The following is a 7,502-nucleotide window of genomic DNA, read 5'->3' as shown; positions in this document are numbered from 1 at the left end:
CACATTTTATTGTCTTTTTTTATAATAAGGTAAAAACATTTGGTCATTTTTATGCACGCAGACATGAGACATAATTGCTGTTCTCTGATGTACTTAGAAATTATAGTGCTCCCTCTTATACCAAAGTCTGACTAGGGATTTGGAACACTTTTCCAACCCGGAGCAGACCCGGGAAAGACCCCCTTTTACACCGCGGCGCCATGGTCGGAACCGTTCACACCGGGGCTGGCTCAACCCTGCAAGCCAGCCGGGATGGACCCGGGTTGATCCATTTACACCGTCAAAAATCTCGGGTTGATACCGCTTTCACGTGCATCAACCCAGGATTTTTACGTTGGTGTAAAAGGGTTATTACAGTGAGTCAAGCGCACTGATAAACAAAGGCAAGGTAACTTCTTGCTGCACTTTTGGGAGAGGTAAAGTTTTTATTCAGATAGTGTTGGTGGGCCAATAATTTTGTGCTGTAATTGTGGCCTCCCACACAAGTTTAAAGGTGTGACCATACCTATGTGCTTCCATCAGGTGGTTCCGCCCAGGTAATGCTGAAGCAGTCAGGCCAGAAGCAGAGTCCATTGTGAGATTAGGTGTCCTTGCTGGTGTTTCCACGCAGTTGCAACAGCAACTCTCCCCCGTTGCGGCTAATTGAATTGACCCTTTTGTGTGAAGCTGTTTGCAGGCTCGCTGCCCATTCATAGAGAGGGCTGAAGTAATGAGAGAGTTCTCTGAATGGGGACTAGGGTAGGTTTTATTATTCTCTAGTTATTTATACTGACGTTAAAACATTTAATTTTTTTAAACCAGTACAAGCTGTGTGGTGACGCTTAATTAAGCATTAAAACACTGTACCACTGCCAATTCTACCGGAGTGAAATTCCCTATACATTATAATAAAGTAGTAACAATTAAGTTTTACTATGTATTGATCGGACTCGTCAGTGCACTCTCCCTATCCCCATTATTCACAATCTTGGGTTAAAAATATAATGCAGCCGAATGTATATCATAGATTTCATGCACCTATGTAGCATTTTCTGGTTACCCTACATTAGAGATAATGTAACTGCTTTTGAAACTCGCTATTTTAACCTGACTCATTTCAGTCCAGTTATATCTGTTTAGGTTGTAAAATCCCAGTGGTTGGTAAATGTGGTTTGTATCTTGCTTGAAAATGCGTTACTCAGATTTTCAAATTTTTTAAATATGTGAGATGGAAACATTCTGCCTTAGCATAAGTAATGTGGTACAGCTTCCCATCCCTAGACAGTTTGATGTTGTAGAGGAGGGAGAACTGTACAGCCCATGATAAGTTTAGAAGGGAATAACCGACATAGCGCACACTGCTATTTCAACTTCCATCCTATGAAATGGTCAAATAACACGACTAAGTGTAATTAGTTTTAGGAGTATATTTACTAAAGTGCGGGTTTTTAGAAGTTTAGATGTTGCCTATAGCAGCCAATCCGTTTCTACTTAACAGTTATCTAGAACCTTATAGAAGATAATAATAGCTAGAATCTGGTTGCTATGGGTATAATCTCCACTCCTCAAAACCTACAGTTTAGTAATTATACCCCCTAGACCATGATCGGTGCCGTAGTTTCATGATTTATCAAGTCAACGCACTTGTAGATATGGTTTTTGGAAAAAAAAATTAAATATATATATGTGTGTATGTATATGTTCAATCACAGTTCAAATCTTCACCAAACGGAATATTTATGTAACCGGAAATCGATTTGATGAAAAGTGCTGGCATGCATGTGTGACCTAAAGGGGCTTCTCTATCAGTCCATTCTCTGGTCCAAAAAGAGGGCATTCCCAAGGTCACAGAGAGGTCCATACAAAATGAAGGACATACTGGTATAGAAATATTCCATTTGGTGAACGTTTGAACTGTGATTGAACATTCTATACTAAATTTTTGGCACTCCCTAGGAAAATTATCTACCAAATTTTTTTTATTTGGTCCTGGTCTGACAAAGGATTATACCTGAGGAAGAAGCCTATCAAATATATCATTGAGTATATTGAATTAAGTTTTAATTGATACTGTATTAGCAAATTATAGGTATGTTTGATATATCATCGTAGCCATTTTAGTGAGCATAAAATTGTACAAACCTGATAGCAGGGACTTCTAGTGCAGACACTGTAGAGAACTGCAGCTCTCAGTGGCTGCCTGTTAGACACTGCCACCACCTCACTTCTTCCCCCGCAAGCTCTCAGATCCTGGAGCAAATGCCTTCCCATGTGAGGACACCATGTCCCTGGAATGGCCCCCTCCACCACACACACACTCACAGGACCCCCTTAAATCACTTCTACACTTGTGGTTCCCCCATGATTCCCCTCCCCAAATGAGAAAGAAGCGGGGAGACAGATGAAAACGAGGAGAAAGGGAGGATAGAGACGGGGAACAGGGACAGAGATGGTGGAAAGAAAAAATTAGTTATGCGAAGTGGGGGGTGTAGGGGGAACCGAGATGGGAAGGTAGGGAAGATACCAGTCTGCACTTAGACCCAGCACTCCCCCAACCACAATACTCCTGTGGCCCCAGCCACAACCTACTCCACCTATCCAATGGAGGGAGGGGGGAACAGATCACAAGGTGATGGGGTGGGACAGATGAGAGAGGCAGGGGAGGGGGGTGATAGATGGAGGGGACACACGGATGAAACAGACTGTGCATGAGGCTGATAGAGAAACAAGGGGATTACAGATTGGTGAGAACATTCAGAGGGATGAGATTATATGGAGGCCATACTAGCTAGTGACCTAGCCGATGACTAGTCAAAGATTCAAGTTTAGTATAAAATTAGAACTACCTAAATAGACCTGAGGAAAAATAAAAGTTGTGGAATGAAACAAATTTTTTTAAATCGTTTTTTTTGTAACCTTTTTTTTTCCCCCTTGTGTGATGAGCATGAAATAAGTATCAGTGACTTGTATGTAAGATGAGAGTTCTTACATCACTTAGAGAGTGCAGATGGAAAGTCAATTGTCGTTTTTTCTGCCCATTAATGTGGTTTCTCGAACGTGTATGTCTTCTCCTCTTAGTGTGGCAAATACACCCACCATGTGCCTATGCTTTAGTAGTAATATTGTATTGAGGTCCATGAACTAGGTCCTGTAAGTGATCGGTTTGTACAGTTGACTGTTTAGCTGGTTAGAGCAGCGGATTTCAACCACTGTGCCATGGCACACTAGTGTGCCGCTGGAGACATCTGCCAGTGCACAGCCGTTGCCAATTTTGAGCCCGGGCTGCGCAGATTCAGTGGGTTTACGTGTATGAACTCCTAATTTACTGCGACCAATGGATTACCCCCTTTCAATTATCAATTCTATCCATACTAAAGTGAGTTTCTTGAAGTGGAGATGTTGTCCATAGCAACCAATCAGATTCTAGCTATTATCTTTTAGATAAAATGTTAAGAATAATCTGGTTGGTTGCTATGGGCAACATCTCCACTTCTAAAAACTCTCACTTAAGTAAATATACCTCTAAGTGTCTGCCATACACAGATTATCAGTATGTCATGTGATGGCAGAGGGGGAATGCGTTCAAAGCTTTTCTGCTCACTACATCATGTGACTGTTACCATGGGAGTCACATTACACTGGAAATCTGCAGAAATATGTATGTAATAGCAAGGAAAAAGGAAATTTCTAAGATCCTTCTTATAGCCTATGACAGTAATCTTAAGTGAAAATATATATCTTCATATAGATGTGTCGTATATGTGTGAACTTTTTTTTTTCCTTTTATTATGCTGCTTTATTTTTTGTAATAATCAAGCATTTGTGTATCAGTTTAATAGATATAAGGTTAAACACCATAGTCTCCTAGGGGTATATCTAATGCTTTTGCCTTTTTAAATTACTGCTACTTTAAAACATTGGGCAGTCTTGCACGGAGCTCGCCGATGCCTGCAGTTCGCAGGCTATTACATCATCCTTCTAGTGTGAAAGCTGTATATTGTTACAGTTTATGGCAAATAAACCTCAACTGCTCACTTTTATTCTGCAAGAAAACCTCTGCACAAATTATTTAGGTATACGTTTAGGATGCCGGCGGCTGCAATACGGACCGCCGGCTTCACGACTCCTCAATCCTGGCTAGGGTTAAATGATGACGGGCGTCTAAAATCTGGACTCCTGTCATTATCCCTACGCCGGGAGACCGGCACCCGGCATCCCGATCGAAGGGATGCCAGGCGCTGCGAGCGGACAGCCGCTGGGGGGGGAGGGTTAGGTTTAGGGCTCCCGGGGGTGGACTTAGGGTTAGGCACCCCCCTGGGAGGGTTAGGCTAGGGGAAGGGGGGGTTAGGGTTAGGCACCCCCACGGGGGACTTAGGGTTAGGCAGCGGGGAAGGGGGGGGGGGGTAGGTTAGGTTAGTTATTAGCTGGGGATGATCGGGATTTCCAGCACTGTCGGGCTGCCGCTGCCGGGATCTCCTCCTCTGTCGGCCTGACGCTGCCAGGATTCACATGGCCGGCGGTATTACATACCGATTCCCTTATTTAGATGCTTGTACTGTACTGTAGTATTACTGGGTTGGGTACAGGATCCCGGCGGTCAGCATGCCGACAGTGGCATCCCAACAGTCAGAATCCTGACAGAATTTGGTAAGTATTATAACCCTAACCCACCTTTCCCGCACCCTAAACCTCCGACAGCCTAACCCTAAACCTATCCTTAATACTCCCCGTTGGGATGTCATCAGTCTGGATTCTGGAGCCAGCATTCAGACTGCTGTCAGGATTCTGGTGTCTGGATTCTAACCACTGGCATACTGACCGGTGGGATGCCAACTCCATCCCATTTTAATGACCCACTGACCTAGATAGATACATTCCACAGCATCTACTAAGATAGTGGAGTTGCAGTATAAAATAAGAGGTGGCACTGGAGGACATTAAAATGTATTTCCACTTTTATAGTAAAGATCGTTTAAAAAGTGTTCATACAGTATGTGACTTGCCTACTTTTCCGAAACATCGCGGAGATCCCTGAAGTTAGGGATTACTCCCAAAAAAGCAGACTAGCCTCTATTTTTCTTCTTCCTCCATAGGGGGACACAGGCTTTACACTGGGTATAGGTTGGAGTCTGGGCACCACATGGTTAAACTTGTTGAGCACAGCACATGCTCCACTCCCTCTATACCCCGCCCCCAGCCACAGGCACCTCAGTTTAGTGTTGGTTTCTGCAAACGCAATATTGGGAAGCGGATTTCCTAAGCCGCCAGGACATTCATTCGGGTGAATGGGCCCTACATCCAGACGTCTTTCATCTCTTGGTTCTTCGCTGGGGATTGCTGGATATCGACATGATGGCGTCTGGTCACAATCACCAGGTCCCGAGGTACTACTCTCGTACCAGAGATCTGGGGGCCTTTCTGGTAGATGCTCTGGCGGTTCAGTGGTCCTTTCTGCTCCTGTACATATTTTCTCCAATCTCTCTAATTTTACAGGTCCTCCGAAAGTTGAAGGGCGACAGTGATCCTAATGGCTCCCGATTGGGCGCAGAGGGCGTGGTATGCAGATCTACAGGGCCTCTCTGTCGACGCTCCTCTGCCAATTCCACTGTGGCCAGATTTTCTATCTCAAGGCCCGTGCTTTCATCTAGATCTGGCCTGTCACGCTTTGATGGGGTGGCTTTTGAGACATCCATCTTGAGAGCTAAGGGGTTCTCCATGTCCGTCATTAACACTATGCTCAATGCCTGTAAGCCCTCTTCAGCTATGATTTAGCATTGGGTTTGGAGGAGTTACTTTGACTGGTGTTCTGCTAGGAATCTTAACCCCAGGTCGTTCCGACTCTCTCGAGTCTACTCCTTTTTGCAGGCGGGGCTGGATTTGGGCCTACGGCGTCTTGCTTCATTAAAGGTGCAGGTTTCGTCTCTTTCGGTCCTCTTTCAGAGGCAGATTGTGCTGTTGCCTGATGTTGGGACTTTTTTTGCAGTGTCCTCCACGTACATCCCCTTTTTGTACCGTTTGTGGCTCCTTGGAATTTGTCCCTGGTTCTTAGGGCCCTTCAGTCTTCGCCTTTTGAGCCCTTGGATACTGTAGACATTTGTTGGCTTACCTGGAAGACTGTCTTCCCCCTTGCCATAGCCTCTGCCCAATGGGTGTCGGACTTGACCGCATTGTCTTGTCGCTCCCCGTTTCTAATCTTTAACCAGGAGAGAGCTGTCCTTCGAACATGACTAGGTTAACTTCCTAAGGTTGTTTCTAGGTTCCACATCAATCAGGAGATTCTGGTTCCTTCTTTCCAGGTTCCGGATTCCTCACTGGAGGAGGCATCTTTGGATGTCGTGCGAGTTCTCCGGATTTCGGTGGACCAGACAAAGGACTTGTGTAGGACAGATTCTATCTTTGTCCTCTATGGTTTTCGCAAAAGGGGCTGGCCAGCTACTAAGAAGTCGATGGCCAGATGGATCCTTTGAATATTTGCCGAGCTTATGCAGCAGATATTAAAGCACCGGCCGTGGTGAGGGCTCATTCAACCTGGTCGGTGGGCACATCGCTGGCAGTGCGACGTGGTGCTTCTGTGAAGCAGCTGTGTAAAGCGACCACGTGGTCCTTTGCCAATACGTTTGTAAAGTTCTATTTTTTTTTACACCTTCGCCTCCCCTGATGTGGCTTTTGGGCGAAGAGTTCTCAGCACAGCCCAGGAGCATCCCCTCCCTTAGAGATTAGCTTTGAGGCATCCCAGCATAAAGCCTGTGTCCCCTATGGAGAAAGAAGAAAAAGAGATTTATGTGCTTTACTTTTCTTCCATTCCATAGGGGACACAGGGCACCCACCCTGATGCACCTGACCTGCCGGGGCTTTGCTCTGCTTCCGGTTCTCCTCTTCACATTTCTTGTGTGTATGAACCTGAGTGCGTGCCGGTCTGCCTTCTCCTCCTTCTCGTCCCTGGCTTTAGGCCTGTTAACTAAACTGTGGTGCTTGGGGGTGGGGTATAGGGGGAGGGGGAGTCTGTGCTGTGCTCAACAAGTTTAACAGTGTGGTGCTCAGACTCCAACCTACACCCAGCGTAAAGCCTGTATCCCCTATGGAATCGAAGAAAAGGATTTTACAGATAAGCACACATCTTCTGTTTACTCAATTCACAATAAGGATAACCATTGATGGTATATGGGCGATGGCAAGCCACCGATGCCACACTATTGACAGTGATGCCCTGAGGTCTGCGCATGGTGCACTCAGCCATCAATGGTTTTTTGTCGATATTAAAAAAACCATAGTGTGGAAGAGCCATCGATGGCCATCACTACCTTCTAAAAGAAGTGGGCGGTCCGTGGGCTCGATGATGTAATTTTCAGTGAATCACGTCATCGACACCCTTATCCCCTACTGCATAATGCCGCAAAGCACAGCATTGTACAGTGGAGGGCGAAGGCTCATTGATGTTATCAATGGCTCCAAGCACCTTGCACCTCCCCGCTGGCATCTCCTGGGTAACTAGAGTAAAAAGTTGGCCAGTATCTTTAATTATA

At 45.4% G+C, this 7,502-nt stretch overlaps 1 protein-coding gene across 1 annotated transcript in view; it reads left to right on the top strand.

The window, feature by feature from the left end:
* The window catches only part of PTPDC1 (protein tyrosine phosphatase domain containing 1), a 68,538-nt gene that overhangs the window by 18,145 nt on the left and 42,891 nt on the right, over window positions 1–7,502 (top strand). The window lies entirely within an intron of this gene.

The sequence above is a fragment of the Taudactylus pleione genome, unplaced genomic scaffold, assembly GCF_031769625.1.
Source record: "Taudactylus pleione unplaced genomic scaffold, aTauple2 ptg000128l, whole genome shotgun sequence".
Lineage (NCBI taxonomy): Eukaryota > Metazoa > Chordata > Amphibia > Anura > Myobatrachidae > Taudactylus > Taudactylus pleione.
This window is presented reverse-complemented; position numbering and strand designations above follow the sequence as displayed.